Source organism: Schistocerca piceifrons, chromosome 5 (assembly GCF_021461385.2).
Source record: "Schistocerca piceifrons isolate TAMUIC-IGC-003096 chromosome 5, iqSchPice1.1, whole genome shotgun sequence".
Lineage (NCBI taxonomy): Eukaryota > Metazoa > Arthropoda > Insecta > Orthoptera > Acrididae > Schistocerca > Schistocerca piceifrons.
In genome coordinates, this window is record NC_060142.1 from 97,163,215 (window position 1) to 97,181,729 (window position 18,515).

An 18,515-nucleotide genomic window follows, 5' to 3' on the forward strand; every position below is an offset into this window, starting at 1 on the left:
CGGCCGACAAGGAAGCCCTCCAGAGTGCCGCTTTCTGTTCTCTCAAGCGCTTATCGAGGTCACCGTGTAAAGCCAGCAGCCGATGTTGTAGTACAGCCTCAGCAGCTCACGTCGCCCGCCCAGGGTAATCCGGTCAGTGACTGAGGACAGACTTGGACCCGAGAATCCACTATATCGTGTCCCAGTTCCGCCATTGCAGATGGCAGCTTGAACACCCAGAGGGTGGAAGGTGGCCGCCTCTGCTTCCCGCACCCATGCAGCACCAAGTTGAGGACCTGCCTGGCCGTGGTTGTGTCGCGTTTGTACCGCAGAACTTGACAACCGATTCAGCAGGAGGGTCGCCGCCGAATCCCAACCGTTGTGAAACTGATTCATACGAGAGAGTGACACCAACTCTTGACTTGGTGTCACCCTTGACTTGATGTCACCCTTTCGTATGAATCACTTGCACAACGATTGAGATTCACGGTATCCAGTTTTACGGAGCTACACGATAAGCTCGCTGATTTAAAAAAAAATCGTATGCGGCCTGAAGACGGAAAAATGAATTGCCGAAACTGGTTGCGTTCGAAATAATATACGACTGTTGGTAAAGTTTATTGAATTGAGAACCACTACTCTGGTGTAGTGAAAGGGTCGACTGGAGAGTGGAATGGTCTTCAGTGATGAGAGTAGGTTTCGCCTGTATGCGAGGGACGAACGTACACGTGTGTGACTTAGACCTGTGTGAATAGTCTTTCTTGGTGATGCAAATTGCGTACCATCCTTTTGTGGAGGCTGTGGGGAGCGGCAGATTCGGATCTTTGTTCGGCCTCTAGCGTGGATCTTATGGAGTCGAACCAGGGACTGGGTGTGTCTCATCCGTCCTCCTCGCCACCCGCCCCCCCCCTCCCCCACCTACAGCCTCCCCCAGACGTCGCAGTCTGACGAACAGCGACGCCTGCCTATGTCTGTGTCGACTGCAATCGATGGCGCTTAGCTTGCGCAACCTCCGGAGCGTCCGCCGTTGAACCTTGTACTGCAAAAGTCGTCGCAGATTGTTCAGTCTCGTCGAATACTGCGACTGCTCTTCTGTCCCTGGCCGTCATGACAGATGACCCCATGCGGAGCAGGTTACTTTTTCTGGTCCAGCGCGGCAGATTCAGATCTTGTGCTTGATCCTCCTACTCTGCCGGCTGCTGAGGCGAGTTTGTCTCACGGCTGGCGTACAAAGCATGCCCGACCGGATCGCGCTGTCTCGCTCTGTCTGGTGCGAGAAATCAGCGTTCTAGTTGGTCGGAAGGTGGCATAGGTGGAATTTATTTTTGTCCCACTTTGGTAGAAGATTCACACAAACTACCTTGTTACTTTGAATGTAAATCGCATTAAATTTCAATTACGTCTCGCTGGTCTCTGTCATTTATTTATGATTCAAGTGCAGACATTACATCATTGCGGGTACTGTTGTTTACCACCACTTCTCTCCCCAGTATTCAGACCTTTATTAGTGCAGCGCCTGAAGATAAGATGGGGACTGCTTTTTTTATAGTGACTCTATACCTGTCACTGACATTGAAGTCCTTGATTCTGACCGAATTGGTTCAGACGATGCGACTGAGGGACTTCCGGGAAATTTACAACGTTGGTGAAATTGACGATTTTTACTGCGACGTCTAAGTAGCAGACATGACCGATTTTATTTATCCGACGTTTTGTGTCATCAGATTATGGGTGTCGTAATTCTTTTGCCTTTCACTCTTCACTGTAATCTTGCTGCGACCCTCATCCTCGTCCAAGAACTCATGAAATACTGTCGTGCTCAGTGTCATAATCAGCGTTTCCCATCTCGCTGATCAGTCCGTTGATGCAGTGGCTGGTGCTGAGAAGAAGTTAAAGGCTCCGCTTGGTAGAAAGTTACCCGTCCTTATAGGACGGTGCTCCGAGTATGCTAAGTCGCCGAAAAACGGTAATGGCTAACTGTGCGGCAAGGGCGAGGGACATTCGGAACACATATGAGTTTTATTATGCTGTTTTTGTGAATTATATGCACAAGCAAGTGATGCCTCCCTGAGGACCGGTGATGTTCGATGGATCAGGCTAGGCTGCTGCTGATTAAGTAGCAACGGGTGGAAGGGATGAAGGTGAGCTCTAAGCCACGTTCTCTCGTTACTAAGGAACCGACATCCTTGCAATACGTGTTTCACCATCACACTCGTCTTCGTCGTTCTCTTATTACCTCCCTCAATGCACATGATGGCCGTCAATTGACTACTCAAGGTGAGGCGAATCAAGGTTTACAACAATACTATGCGCAACTGCCTGCAGTGGATGGTAGTGTGGGCCCCCACTTCCAATGCTAGTTTGGGACCCTCTTTGAGATACGAAGCTAATACGGAAAGTAAGGTTACAAGCATTCTTTGAAGTACAAAAAATGAATTTATTTTAATAACATTTATATACATTGTAGTACATGTCTTGCATTATTTTTCCACGTAATCACCATTTACCTCAATATATTTTGTCATCGGTCGGACGAGTTTTATGATTCCTATGTCATAGATATCTTCCCCACCTTTTTCAGCCAGTTCTTCACTTCGATTTTCACCTCCTCGTCGCCCGAAAAGTATTCCATGAAGGTTTTCCTTCAATTTAGTGAACAGTGATAGTCCCTAGGTGCGAGATCGGAGCTGTAAGAGGGGTGACTTAAAATATCCCAATAAAATGAAGTCAACAACTCATGTGTTGCGTGATCAGTGCGCGGAGGCGCGTTGTCGTGAAGGAGACAGAATCCCTTGTAAGCCTGCCGCGACGTTTGTTTCGTATGGCTCTGTGAAGTTTCTTCGTGGTCTCACAATATCTTGCAGCATTTACTGTTTCGCCTCTTTCCAAAAAATGAACGAGCAGAACCCCATTTCTGTCCCAGGACACTGACACCATGAGTTTCCTCGCTGTTTGCTGAGTTTTGAATTCCTTGGCTGAAGGAGAATGAGTATGGCGCCATTGCATTGATTGCCGTTCGCTTTCTGGAGTACGATGACAAGACCAAGTTTTATCTCCTGTCACTATAGAGTTGGGTAATGTTTTGTAGGGCGGGCAACCACAGCCAAACCTCGACATTTTTTCAAAGAAAATTCCGCAATGGCTGTATGAATGATTTTTATTAAATCTGCAGATTTAATAAAAATCGCAGATTTAATAAAAATCGCAGATTTAATAAAAATCGCAGATTTAATAAAAATCGAAGATTTAATAAAAATCATTCATACAGCCAGTGCGGAATTTTATTTGAAAAGAGTTGAGAAATCTTTGCCTAGCATCTTCGGCACCCATAGCGCACTGAACTTGCAATAATTTAGTCGCAACATTCGTGAAATGTTTGGGGAAACTGCATGCAGGTCGTCAATTGTCGAACGGTGATCAAAGAGAAGATGTTCTTCAATTTTCTGCATCACATCATCAGTCACAACAGACGGCCTTCCACTTCTGTCTTCGTCGTGAATTTCCGTCCTTCCAAAATTGAAATTCCGTACCCATTTCGTCACATGCTGCCTTGACACTGCGTCCTCTCCATTAACTGAAACAATTTCGCGATGAATCGCAAGCGAAGTTCATGACCTTAGCATTTAGGTAGCGAATTAAAGCACGCACTTCGCACTTGGCCGGAGCCGAAATAAGAACGCTCGTTTCTAACGGTCAATACAACACTAATCGACGAGCTACTGATTGTTTGGGAATGCTGGTTCCTTCCGGTGGTTTCCCGCTACACGGCAGTGATACCAACTTCCCCCACAGACTTTCCATGCTAAAGCTACATGGCTTGTAACTTTACTTTCCAGATACCCTCGTACTACACCTGACCAGAACGTTGAGTTTTAGCGGATTTTCAGAAGGATGAAGTGTTTGATACTTTGCTAATTTCTCTTTCCATAAATCCCTTGCTCCGGACTGCCTTCCGACAGAGTTTTATTGACATTTTTGGCATGTTTTCGGTTCTAACTTTATTTGTATTTAAAATGAGATTTTTTGTGAGAGAGATGCGCTTGCGAGCAAGGTGGTGAAAACTGTTCTCATTGCAAAGCATTATGGCTATTTAACAGGGGCTGGTTTCCGTCCCACACGCTTCTCACTTCTTACAACAAAAGTATTGCACGGTTTATGAACAGCAGATTGTCCTTGATGCTTGGTTATGTGATTGGCAAACATCAACGTTAGTGCCCTGGCAGTACAATTTTGACTCCAGTGGCAGAATATAGGGATGTGATTTTGGTGCGTCTGTTACTGGTACATCTATTCATTGTGTTTTCCTTCTCAGATTTTTCTAAGCAATTTGCTCGCGTTGGTCACGCGTATTTTCATGTCCTGTTGGAGATTGTGGGATTCTGTGCTCCTGCATGTGTCGTTCTTTCTAACGTGAACGAAACCATGCAGTGTCTGTGGTGGTCAATGGACGACTGAGGCCATCGGTTGTTTTCTGTCAGCGAGCGCGTCAGGGCAGTCCGCTCTCTACGTCCTTGTCTGTCCCGTTTCTCGATTCGTTGTTGCGACAAGTTGCTGACCGCCTCTCAGGTTGAAACCTCTCAGAGGGGGAGGGGGGGGGGGGGGGTAAACTCCCAGTTAGGGCGTATACCGATGCCGAGATGGTCCCCCTTTGTCGAAGTAAGAAGCCTGCTTGTTATAAGTGATACTTGACGATTTTTGTCGCGCTTCAGGTGCGCGCGCTTTGACGGAGACCAATGCAAATTCCTTAACGTACGCGGCTTCGAGGTTGCTGACCTTTCATGGGGACGTTTTGGGAATTGGCAAACATCTTTTGGCGTTGTCGTTGATCGCTGTCCACTGAAGACGGAAATCTGTTACTGACCAAACTCAGAGTGCCATGCTGGAAGATGAACGACGCTCACTTACCATTCTGTAGAAAGTACAAATACTTCACATATACTTTTTGAAAGATATATCATATCTTTCCAAAATAGTAGTGATGAAACTGCGGCAACTGTCTTGCTGAATTATATGAAAAAGTGGTATATTTAAACTCGGTTACGAGATTCCTGTCGAAGACGCGCACAGAAGGAGACTTTAACTCTCTCAGCTGTCTCACGCAAGGCGTCTGCTCGAAGGGTTGCCACCCAGCCGGATAAATCGGGACCGTCATCATTGTAGACTTTCCTGTCCCGGCATCCCATTAAGACCCAGTATCGTCCCGATTTTGCAAAATACTGTTACGATCTTGGCTCAAGTTCTGAAGTACAAGGAACACCATCTATTAGCGCAACATGTAAATATTGCCTTAGTTAGTTTCAGTTATGTCAACAAGTTTATGTTGACAAGGTCGTCTTATACGGCGTTGTAGGTTGCGTATCCCGTATCGACGATGCTAGCTCCTTCCACATTCAGCGCCATTATTCGGGAAAATACCGGACTTCTCCCGTATACCGGACGGAACTATTTAAGCAGCGCCACACGGAAGATTCGGGCAGTTCCCATTTGAATAGCTATCTGGTAAGACGGTTTCTAGACGTAATACGAACAACAAGCGCCAGATAGTAATGTTTGAAGTGTTTACTACGCGTATATAGGGCGTGAAGTGTATAGTGACGTGTTCTTAGACGACTAAAGTGTTATCATCGACCGTTTACAGTCTAATAAACTTATCACAGCTTACGAGAATGCTTAAGGATGGAAAGAGAAAGAGTGGTCTTTTGTCAAGAAAGCACGTAAGGTTCAGGAAGCGTTGTGTGAGATTTGCAGCTGTTCCATCTGAGTAACTCACGGAGGTAAGGCAGATGTGAGACATCACATTCCTACGAAGAATCATAAAAACAGATTCGCTGTACCATCGACATCAAAGCCTATTTCTACGTTTATGATTGATGAACATACCCAGGAATAATTGTTCTTTGCTGTTGAAGAACTAAAAGAGCTTCAAAAGTTGTCAAGCATCATCAGTCTATCACAGTATAAGTGTACAATTTTTATTTTTATATTTATATATATTTTATGATTTTGGTTGGGGTGGCTTTAAATATTGTGGGCTAGCATGAGACTTTTAATTAACTTATACCGCGATAACTCTCATACGGACATCGTACGATATAGTATTTTTTTTTTAAACACAACGCGCGACTCACCGCATTTTAATAAATAGTTTACGTGAGCGCTGCTATTTAGAATAGAAAATATGTGTATTATTACGCAAACTGTAATTATTAATATGGGTCTCAGGGGCTACTGGTTATTCATGTACCAAATTACAATGTAATGCTTTTCAATATTTATTATTCATTATTTGCAAGGCAATACTGGAGAGAATCTCGTCTGTCGTTAGGCGGCCAAAATGAAACATACTGAACTCACTCAGTATTCTAAATATTAATGAAAGAAATCTATTTTCACTCTTTTTAACTTTGAAATTAATGAAAGATCAAAACTGAGACGTCTCTCGCATTTACATTTAATATTATGACATGATATTTTAATTAAATAATACAGTCAGCGTAATGGCCGACTAAATCCTGCTAGGGGAGATGAGCTCCCTGTACTGCGAAGTTCTGTAAAAACTTTGTTAATTATAATTAATGGTTGCAATCATGAGAGGTGACACCTATGTCAATAATACACACTTTCTAATGACAATTTCTATTATATTTTTCAAAATACAGATAAAACTTACGTTAATTATCAGATAGCACTACAATGGCGGCCTACCGTTAGACGAAACAAAACAGGAGAGCTAGTTCAATCAAAGTATTGTCCCTGATCTTCATGGCCTATGCTACACAGAGATTACACAAAAACACGGTGTTTTGTTAATTACGTCGATATTTGTGTTTTGATAAAAATAACTTACGTTCTTTACTATTTGTTATACATCGCGCACAGTTACACAGCCTTGAAATAATTTATAATTCACACGTCTCATGACAAAAACTTCCTTTCCCCTTTCCCAAAATGTCCATTTATGTGACGTACCGTCAGATGTCCCTCAGTTCTTTTGACCGTACCGTAAACCTGAATGCCGCAGTGTAGCCTGATCCGAAGTTGCCGCAAAGCAGTCTACAGCCAGGTACAAAAGTACAGCGGCCGTTAAAAATGTTCCCGCACCATTCTCTGTGATCGAATGGACAAAACAATGAAAGAAGTTTCATTTTAAGGCATTGGCACCAACGGATCGAACAACAAGGCTGAAAAAAAGTCTCCTTTAGCTGTTCAATACTTTACAAAAACTGATGGAATCCAACAGAATCGATTCAAGGTTGATTCGCTGGGTAACGAAACATCATAGAGAATTTCAGAAGGGATGTCTATACGCTTTAAGATAACTACAAATTCCATTAGATTAATTAAACGTTTTTAGCGGAGACAATATCAATAACAATTTCCGAGGGCTTCATCGACGCGCCCAGCGGAATGTGTTTCACCAAATTAAAGAAGAACTAGGAAAAAACTGTAGAAGGAGTTGGATGCCCTGCCCGTATCCTCGACAATACTATATCTAACACTGCTGGAGTCTTAACTCTTCGACATTGAAATAATCGTCATGAAAATATTTCACTATTTTTCAATATACATGGTAAAGACAGAAAAATTCAGAAAGTCTTCTTATACGTTGATGTCAATCATAAGAATCTTCTCTCAATTCAAAAACAAGACGGCTGTCGTTAATTCCCGTAATCGAGAGAGTTCGTCAGGTTTGGGTTCCATTAAAACAATTTTTTGACGCTGAAGTCAGGCCACATAAAATAATTTCAGATTTTTCCAGTAGTCTGAGGAAAAATAAAGTCTCCATAACTGAAATAAGAAATATATTAATCGGCACTCAAAGCTGTAGGGATGAAATGAAAACTGTTATTTTTTCTGGCATGCAGACCAAGATTGTTCTGAACGAATTAAAGCACGAGAACCTCAACCAAGAAATATAATTAATCTAATTTCTAAATTTGAGGAAGAGACGATGGCTTTGTATTACATAGAATTTGATTGCTTAGAGAATATTCTATTTCTTTTAATAAACATCAAGTATCTGCTGAATGACGCTATCTGAATCCCCAGATCGGGTGATGCTATTTCATACTCACTGTTACTTACCTGACTAAAAAAGATGTGAATATTTCGGGTGACAATTGTTTTCAAAAACATATGTATCTGAATAAATTTTTAGAAACTAAGCGTGACTCAAGAAAGATGGATTTAGTTTCTTAAGGAAACCGAAAATCCTGAACGCAAAACCCATCTGCTCAAATTATGAGAGTATTTGTTTTCTTTTCTGCAAAAGAGTATTTTCTCTGATGTCTGGCCAGTGGACTGATGAAAGAAATCACCTGCTGCAAGGGACAGTGGAATCAATCTCACAATGTCAGTTTAACTACAAGCTGACTTGCTTGTAATTTTTGTAAATACTTAAAAGGGAAAAAAGACTTACTGAAAATGGTGAAATCTTCCCAAAAGTATGGAGTACCAACTACTTCCGCTGCAGCAAGTTCCATGTAACTGTGTTCTAAATAAAAAATAATTACATTAAATAAATTTTTTTTATTTCTTTTCTACAGTCCATCTCAGTGTGTCCCTTCGAGGTCCCAGCTACATATGGCAACCCAAGACTTTCTTGCATCCAGTGAGTCTTGCTTCGCTTTGTGGCGTAGGTCGCATTCATTTCAAATTGCGTCATGTTCGAAATTTTAATATGGCGGTGAGCTTTCTGGAAAATGACATCTTGAGGCGGCATGTGATCACGACACAGTTCCTGCTTGGCCGCGACGACAGAATGATGTGCCCCAATCCCATTGAACTGCTATCACTGCGTGTTCGTTAGAAGGTTGTATGTACCATCATCAGTCTCCCCATTCACACAATGGGACTGGCTTCCTCTTGGTACAGAGTCATTAATAACTTATTAACTTGCTTACCTCACCAAACTTCTGCCACTGCTTTCATCACCGACATTATCTGCAGCCGGATTCCTCGTCCTTTCCGAAATCAAAGTATAATTTTGTGTTGTGGTTAATTGCCCATTTTTTACATTTTGTTGCCGCTGGTGTGTATGTGTGTGAGGGGCGCGGGGAGCAGGGGGGAGGGGGCGTCTGATGACTTTTAGACATCTCAGTTGTACATGCTTACAGCATACTGCGACGCCTCGCAATTTCCCCGACGTGAGGAAAATTTTTCTAATGTCCTAAATCACAGGTTTACCAGACAGGGTTATGGTTAAAGTGATCAGCGGCTGTGGTCCTTGTCTAATAGTAGTAGTAGTAGTAGTAGTAGTAGCTTTATTCATCCGTAGATCTCTTTGTACAAGGATATAGGACATGTCAGAGTATTTACAAATTTATATCGATTTAAAATAAGCTAATTCCTGTACACATATATTTACAGACTTTTAGCTGGAGACAATCATTAGATTTACTTCTGGTATACTTTTTTTACAAATAACTTATTAAATAATGTAATGACACATTGTTCACTCATATCTCACTATCAGTCACTGCACACACTATACACACATTGTTTCATAACACTTCACTCACTCACTACGCGCGCGCACACACACACACACACACACACATACACACACACACACACACACACACACACACACACACACACACACACACACACACAACACACTGGTGATCTCTGGCACATTTCCTGTACCACAACTTCCCATTTGCTATCCTGAAAAACTGTGTCAGCATCCCTCCATTAAGAGTGAGATGTTGAGGTCAGAAAGAGGAAGAGGTGTTAGTGTTGTACTATGCATAGCTTGGGGGTAAGTATTTCTAGAAAAGGAAAAAAAAAGAAGGAAAAAAACATAAAGTGAAGGTGATATGTGGCATGTTGGATATTTTATAATCGTTATTATTATTATTTATTTGTATAACATTTTTTATCAAACCCCTACTCTGTTTTAGTAATCGTTCAATGTATGAAAGTATTGCGTAACAGGTACTTTCTAGCTGCCTTTTTAAATAAGTGTATTGTTGCGATTTCCTTAATCTATTTTGGTAATTTATTGTACAGTTTTATTCCTTGGTAGAAAATGCTGTTTTGAGTTTTATGTTTATTTTTTCTTGGTAAATGTGAGTTGGGTCTATCTCTCATTGCATGGTCATGGACAGAGCTGTTTGTGCAGTAATTACCAATATTATTTTTGATGTGTACAACTGATTGGTAAATGTAGTCACATGGAGCAGCTAAAATCCCCAGTATTCTGAAAAGTTTTTTACAATGAGCTCGAGCAGTATTTTTTGTTATTATTCTTATGGCCCTTTTCTGGACGTTGATAACTGTGTTCATATTTTGTGCATTTGTTCCACAAAAAAGAATGTCATAGCTAAGAATTGAGAGTACATATGAAAATATGTAACTAAAAGACACTGCATGTTACTCACTGATGATAGGATTCTAAGGGCAAAACATGCTGATCACATTCTGTTTGTAAGTACCTTTGTGTGTTCACACCACTTCGACTGAGAATCAATATTCATTCCTAGAAATCTGTCACTTGTTACACAGTCTATAGAGGTGCCATCTACATTTAATTTAACATTGTCAGTTTTCCTCTTCGAACTGAAATTCATGGCATTAGTTGTCTTTATGTTCAATGTCACTTTATTAGTTGTTGACCTATCATAAACTTCCATTTACTTTCTCTTGTTTTCTCAATGACTATAATGTTGCTGTCATCAGTGAAGAGGATTTTTTAACCGTGACTAACAGTACTGGGAAAGTCATTGATATATATCAGGAACAGTATTGGTCCTAATATGCTTCCTTGCAGAACATCTATATTAATCTATTTTGGCTCTGATAAGTGTTTTACTAAATGTTTAGGTCTATTTAAAGTATGTGTTTATCTCTACTCTTTGTACCCTGTCTGTTAGGTATGATCGAAACCAGTCATTAGCTACCCCTCTTATTTCTAATGCTTCTAATTTATTTAATAGAATCTTGTAGTCGATTGTATCAAACGCCTTAGAAAGATCCAAAAAATATGCCTGTGACACAGTCATCTTTATCAAGAGCATCAAGTACAACTTTTGTGAATTCTACTTCGGCTGACTCCATATTTTTGCCACTTCGGAAACCAAACTGTGATTCGCTTAAAATATTGTATTTGTTCAGGTAATTCATTAATCTGTCTTTCATAATTGCCTTTATTATTTTTGAGAATGCTGACAGCAGGGAAATGGGTCGGTAATTTTCTATGTCTTTTGCATTACCTTTCTTAAGCAAAGGTACAACTCTTGCCTGTTTTAACTACTCTACAAATGTCCCTGATGTGAAGGATTTATTTATTATATTTGTTAAGGGGCCTTGTGTAATTCCTGTGCATTGTTTCAGTACCCACATAGGAGCTCCTTCTAAGTCTACTGACTTTTTGTTTTTTTGTTTTTGAATTGTTTTACTGACTTCATTTTCTGTGGTTGGAAGTAACATCATTGTATTTAGTGCAACATTATTTATATGTGTTATGTTTGTTTGGGGGAATTTTTGCTGTAACTCCTCCGTAATACTTGAAAAATGCTCGTTTACATAGCTTGCTACGTGCTGTGGATCATTTATTACTTTATCCCCCTCAATTAGTAGTATGTTATTCTGCGTTTGTTTGTCTCTCCCCGTTTCCTTTTTGTAATATCCCAGACTGCTTTTCTTTTATCCTCTGCAATATATATTATTTTGTCATTAAATGACTTTTTTGCAGCAATCAGCACCTTCCTATAGATCTTTTGTATCTATGATAGAAATTTAAGAATTCTGGATCATTGCGAATCTTTTTAATGGAACTGAGGTGTTTAAGTGTTTGAAAGGACTTCTTAATACCTGCTGTTAGCCATCCTTTCTCGTGAGATGTTGACACAGACATGCATACTTCTGGAAATGCCTTTTCAAAGTTCAAAATGTCGAAGCGCCCAATCGGGGTATATCATCCTCACAATATCTCGCTTCTATCTTTGAAAAGCAGTTTCGCCGATTGTGTTCATTTATACATAGGAAAAAGAAGATAAGTTAGCGCTGAAGCACTGTGGTCGGCGGATCACTGCATCTTGTCTCGCTCTTTCTTAACACATACTGCAATTTAATTTTCTAGTTTTCTACATTCATAGTAAAGACTATGCTGTTTAGTTTTTTAACCAGTTGCTTTACCTTTAAAATTCAATACTATAATGTATGCTACAATATACTCTCCTAATGAAGATATTCAAATATCTTTGTCTTTATGCGTTTAAGATGAGCGTCAGCATTTTGCATTTAACGATGCATTCGTTTTAACGCCTGATTTGAAATCAAAAATCTACAGAAACAATAGTTTGGAAATAATCGTTACATTGTCGTTACTAATCCCGAAATGTATATCAAACAATAATGAACATTGCACTTTAGAAACGATTTATTTCTTCAAAAATATAAAACCAAATACGTCGTTTTGTATCATAACAGCCAATAAGCGATATCGTATAAGGTGATTTTTAAATATAGGGTTTACATGGGATTTGGGCGGGAGCGTTAGATTTCACTGTTACAAGGTAATACGTAGTTAAGAGCGATATCGCTATAAATGGTATTGACTGCATTTGAGGGATAATGTGGTGAAGGGACGGATGTGTTTGCGTGGACTTTTGTTAGATATCCGACGTTTAAAAGAAGTGTAGCGTAGTAGTTAGCGTCGGTGGCTGATGTGCTTTGATGGCTTTGATTAAAAAAAAAAAAGTAGTAAAGCGTATTCCTGCAAATCGAATAGCCGCAGGATCGAGTCCAAATCGGATCACGGATTTTTTTAATCTATCTGTCATCTATCAGTGATGTGGAGATTCACCAGAAATGGAACGTGTTTCGGATTCCACGTCAAGATGGTCAGCGGGTGTGGACCATCATCGGTCTCGCGATTCACATGATGGGACGGGATTCCTCTTGGTACGGAGTCATTAATTACTAATTATTTCAAATCAACTATCTACAGAAACAATAGTTTGAAAATAATCGTTACATTTTGGTAACTAATCTCGAAATATGTAACGAACAAGAATGAACATTGCACGTTATAGCCGATTTATTTCTCCGAAAATGTGATGACAAATACGTCGTTTCGTACGATAAGTGGCAAGAAGTCTACAGCTGGGATTTTGATAACGTTTTGACAGATACCTTGATTCATAAGAAAAATTCGCGAACATAATTTATAGATATTTTGTGCTAAATGGCTGAACCATGGTGACTTTAAGTCCCACACCATAGTGGCTTTTTCTTTCTGTATGCGAAGGCTACTCTACGGATCTGCAGTCGGGTTTTGAGCTGTGCCCTCTCCGATGCACTTCTCGCATTGCTAGCAGGTTGCGGTCTGGCAGTCGGTTAACGCGTTTGTGCCGCGAACTGGTGTGCGCTTCTTCAATCGTACAGTTTAGATGAAAGTGATGTTGTTCAGTAGTTTGTATCAAATTGACGCTGTTTAGTTACTTAACGCTGTTCCATGATTTATTTTCAGAGCTTTACACAGTGACCCGTGATCAAAATTACCGCTATACTACTCTTTGCTAACCGTGCGAAGCTAGGACGGGTTGCTAATAATATGTTAAAACCACTGGAAAATATTGTTAATTCTTCAGCGACGGTATTTCACGGTGCGTAAAATTCTATATATTTTTAGAGCTATCTATATAACATATGGACACTTAAGCCATGCTTCGTCGGTCGTGCACAACCTTATATGTTGAAACAGAAGAAGATCTTTAAACACTGAACACGTGCACTTGCAAATGAACTGAGTTTCTTTAGTGTTTTAACAATTTTGCTTGCCTTGAAAATGGAAATTTGTGTCAGTTTACAACAGCTTCTACTTCAAAATGCATTTAACTTGGAACTCGTTTTTTATAACATTTCTACGTCATTTAATTTCATGTATTGGTGTGCAGTCGAGTAATAATCTAACAGACACAGTACTGAGAAGATTTCGTCGATTTCAAAGCATTGAAATTCCAATCGAATATTTGTCCCTAGGTACACGGCCATTATGCACCTTGAAACATGTTTTCAAATCTGAAAATACCTTAACTTTCCAGAGTAATTTTTAAAATTTCAGAAAAAGACTGAAGCACATAGAAAGTAAATGCCATAATTTAAAAAGGGATCAGAAAATATTTTAAACTTCTCTTACAGACCAGGCTACACGCGAGACTTGTACCGAGATACAACACTCTCTGTTCTATCGTAATATAAGATTATTCATTTTTTAAAATAATGACGAAAATATCGTACGACCGAACAGGAACACAAGCGAAGAAACGTGCCGAGAATACTGAAACGTGATGAAAGCCATTCCGAAGAGGAACTGATAACATTACAACGTACTGCGAAGGTGTGTACCACACAAAAAACGAAGTTGTGTTTGTATAAGACCATAAATCTTTACATAAAAAATATACTGCCTTAACTTCGGAGAGGGCCAAGACTGGTATGGAAACGGCTCCATAAAGTGCGAAATACGATCGGTGTGAATATCCTATTCTTCATGGCTATTAATAAACGCTAAGCAGACAATCAATTCTTTATCACCGCCTCTCCTGTTACACCTAGAAAGCCGTCTGGAGTTTCCGTCAAGAAAAATAATAATATAAATAACTAAACGTTTCCATGCATTAATATGCTGTAGAAGCGTCCGTCGTAACTTTTATACCCTTCATCATAAATATAACGGTAAACGGTTTGACTGCGTAGCCGTGAAGGTTACGACAGCTACTGCCGTTAAAACGCACTCCAGACGCATTAAGAGTAACTTCCGCACTCATTACCGAACGTATGCGGTCGTATGGCTAAAAGTATTCTGCATCGAACGTGCTATTTTTCGCAGCAGTGAGACGGACAACACACGATAACTTACATGGTTGATGGAAAATCTGTTTCAAAGGCGGAGTCAGCTTGTATTTGCCTACATTCTCTGAAAATTTCACTTTGAAAATTGTAAATGTTTTACATTACGGGCGAAACATCTTGATGTTATCTGGTAGGTAGAACAGTGTTTTCAGGGTCGATACCAAATATAAAATCGTGGAAGTAAAGGAGTGAATTCATTATATAGCATAGCCTCTATTGTCGTTCCAAAATCCATAAATTAAAGCAATGGCTCAGAGATTAAAATGTGTCAGATGGGAAGAAATAGTACATACTTACCTGTGACATCATCTTGCTTGACCGCGTTGAAGAGTGTCCCTTTACAACACTGGTAAGAAGTTTCTTACGTTGGAAAAAGTCAAATACATAGCTGTTAAATATACCACAGTTATCCCCCATTAATGCATCATGGCTTCAGTTGGCACACACAGTCGGTGGGATCTATATCTACATCTAGATCTACGTGATTACTCTGCTATTCACAATAAAGTGCCTGGCAGAGGGTTTAATGAACCACCGTCAAGCTGTCTCTCTACCATTCCACTCTCTAACGGCACGCGGGAAAAACGAGCACTTTAATTTTTCTATGCGAGCCCGGATTTCTCTTATTTTAGCGCGATGATCATTTCTCCTTATGTAGGTGGGTGCCAACAGAATGTTTTCGCAATCGGAGGAGAAAACTGGTGATTGAAATTTCATAAGAAGATCCCGTCGTAACGAAAAACTCTTTTCTTTTAATGATTGCCACTCCAATTCACGTATCGTGTCTGTGACACTATCTCCCCTATTTCGCGATAATACAAAACGAGCTGCCCTTCTTTGTACTTTTTCGATGTCATCCCTAAGTCCCACCTGATGCGGATCCCACACCGCACAGCAATACTCCAGAATAGGGCGGACAAGCGTGGTGTAAGCAGTCTCTTTGGTAGACCTGATGCACCTTCTAAGTGTTCTGCCAATGAATCGCAGTCTTTGGTTTGCTCTAATCACAATACTATCTATGTGATCGTTCCAATTTAGGTTATTCGTAATTGTAATCCGTAAGTATTTAGTTGAATTTACAGCTTTCAGATTTGTGTGACTTATCGCGTAATCGAAATTTAGCTGATTTCTTTTAGTACTCATGTGAATAACTTCACACTTTTCCTTATTCAGGGTCAACTGCCACTTTTCGCACCATACAGATATCTTAACTAAATCATTTTGCAAATCGTTTTCATCATCTGATGACTTTACAAGACGGTAAATGACAACATCGTCTGCAAACAATCTAAGACGGCTACTCAGATTGTCGCCTATGTCGTTAATATAGATCAGGAACAATAGAGGGCCTATAACACTTCCTTGGGGAACGCCGGATATTACTTCTGGTTTACTCGATTACTTTACGAACTGTGACATTTCTGACAGGATATGTACTATCTGATCAACAGTATCTAGACTCCCTCATGTAAGTTGAATGGACCACTAGTTGGCGGCGGGACTGACCCATCAGTATCAAAGAAGTAGGAGAGGGGGGGTATTGTGTTTTCAGTTGAGAAACAATAACAGCCATAACAGCAGACCACAGTCACTTCGAACGTCGACTGGTTATTGGATGTCACTTGCGTACCAGTCCCATCAGGGAGATTTCACTACTTCTACAGCTGCCCAAGCCGACTGTTGGCGATGTGATTCTGAAGTGGAAACCTGAAGGAACAACCACAGATAAACCAAGAGCAGGCAGACCTCATGTAGTGACAGAAAAGGACCGTCAAGCATTACAGAGGGTGGTTGTAAAAAATCGTGTGAAATCAACGGTAGTTCAAAATGCTACCGGGAATCCAGCTTGCACCATGGTCGCGTAAGAGTTAAAACAGTGGGGTACAACGATCGAACAGCTCCTCATAAACCTTACATTTCTGTAGCCAGTGTTCCGTGACGCTCGAGGTGGAGTGAAGAGCGACGGCACTGGACAGTACATGACTGTAGACGAGTGATGTGGAGTGATGAATCACGCTACACCCAGTGACAATCCGATGGAAAGGCTTGGGTGTGGCGAGTGGCATCACGTGTTGTGTAAAATGTGAAGTATAGAGGGAGTGGTTTTGGGGTTTTGGAACATTTTTTATGGTTAGAGTGTCGACCCCTAACCGTGCTTACGAAAACGCTAAACGCAGAAGAAGAGACATTTTACAGCATTGTATAGTGCGTGCAGCTGAGGAACAGTTCAGCGACTATGACTGTTTACATCAGCATGACAGTGCATCCTGTAATAAAGCATCGTCTCTGAGACAGACTAAGGACAATAACGTTCTTGAAATGGGCTAGCCTGCCCAGAGTCCTGACTTGAACGCAATGGAATATCTTCGGGACAAATTAGTGTCGACTTTGCTCCAGGCCCCAATTTGCAACATCCATACTATTCACGTAACACGCTATTTACAATCTATTGGATTTTACATTTGTAGAATATGTAGTAACAGGTTTTCACAGGTTAAAAATTTAGGTACAGTACAAATGTTTGCAATAAATATTTTGAGTAGTATTCTCGCTCTCAGTGTTTAAACTGAAACTATTGTGATAATACAATAAGAAAAAGGACAATTTAATACTGCAGATCATTCCAAAATATTACAATTTGTTTCAACATAAATTAGCAGTACGTTTACCGAATCAGCCATTTACACAGTCAAAATGAAAAACTTTACGACAGATGTGTCTGGGCCCATAATAATGTACAGTTCTGACAGTAAAATAATTTTAAACATCATTTGTAGCATACAAAGTTTATTAGTACATAGGCAACGTATTCATGTCGACTCCAAGAATACGTTTGAGCTATAATAACTGAAATTTCATTTTTTAATCTAGAATAAGTTATTTCTACTCGCCTAAACAAAGTAACTTTCGAAATTAATCATGTAGTATAGGGTCTTGAAGGTAATGTTATTATAAAGCCAAAAGTACGCCTATTTATAATGTTAAATATTGTTGGATAAAATCTTCACGGTTTCCAATCTGCATCAGTTCCAATAAAATTCTCCAGCTATCGTTGGCTAGATCCACAATCATCCTCAGAAGTAAGAATACTGACTGCCGGGACTGTTTTTTTTTTCTTTATTGTGATTTCATTAACCTGCAACATATGGGCAGGGGAGGGCTGCCAGCGGCACAATCCGCCATTCTTCAGCCCAGTGGCATTATGGAAAATAAAAATACGAACATTAAATAAGAAAAGGGCGGAAACAAGGGAAATATAACAAAACATACTAAATGGAGACAATGGAAGCTAAAATGTACAGTAACACAGGGACGTTCATTGGGGGACCGCTAAAAGAGTCGACATAAAGTTAAAAGAACACAGTTGGCGATTTATGGGGCTCTTAAAATACACCTGAGTCACGCACACAAGTTAAAAGGAAATATAACAAAACATACTAAATGGTGACAATGGAAGCTAAAATGTACACTAACACAGGGACGTTCATTGGGGGACTGCTAAAAGAGTCGACATAAAGTTAAAAGAACACAGATGGCGATTTATGGGGCTCTTAAAATACACATGAGTCACGCACACAAGTTAAAGTCGGCCACAGCATTGAAAACACACAGAACGAGAGACACTTAAAAAAACACTGTGAGCCACGGAGCACACACGAAAAATAAAAACTGCT